Here is a 483-nt window from a genome sequence, read left to right as displayed (position 1 = left end):
TGAGCTCTGCTTCTGCCGCGGCCTACTGCTGCTGCTTCGTCTCTTTCCCCTTTGCATCAAAAAAGGAGCGTATCTACTTGGTGGTGCCGTTTCGAAGACGAGTCTTTTCTTTGTTCAATGATAATCGCCTGGATGTTATTTCGATGTGTGAATTGCACGAGCGTAATTCGGGTGATTTGAATATTCTTACGATGTTTATACAATAAGAACTCGAAATTGCACGGAAATTTTTTAATATTATGCATGGAAAGTGTTATAATTTAGGATCATGATTTTTTTAATAGGCGAAAGCTGACTTACGATTAGACTTGTTTGTCGAAATTTTTAAGTCAGAATTTCATTTTACTCATGGGATATTGTTGAGAATAATACTGTATTCTTTTGTTGGTAATATTGTTTTACAAAATTGTGTAAGATAATAGGAGGATTTATTTTCTCTGGTAATAATAACATACGAGAAAGAAATTAAGAGAGAGAATGTGT

Source organism: Diprion similis, chromosome 6 (assembly GCF_021155765.1).
Source record: "Diprion similis isolate iyDipSimi1 chromosome 6, iyDipSimi1.1, whole genome shotgun sequence".
Lineage (NCBI taxonomy): Eukaryota > Metazoa > Arthropoda > Insecta > Hymenoptera > Diprionidae > Diprion > Diprion similis.
Note: the sequence above shows the minus strand (reverse complement) of the source record.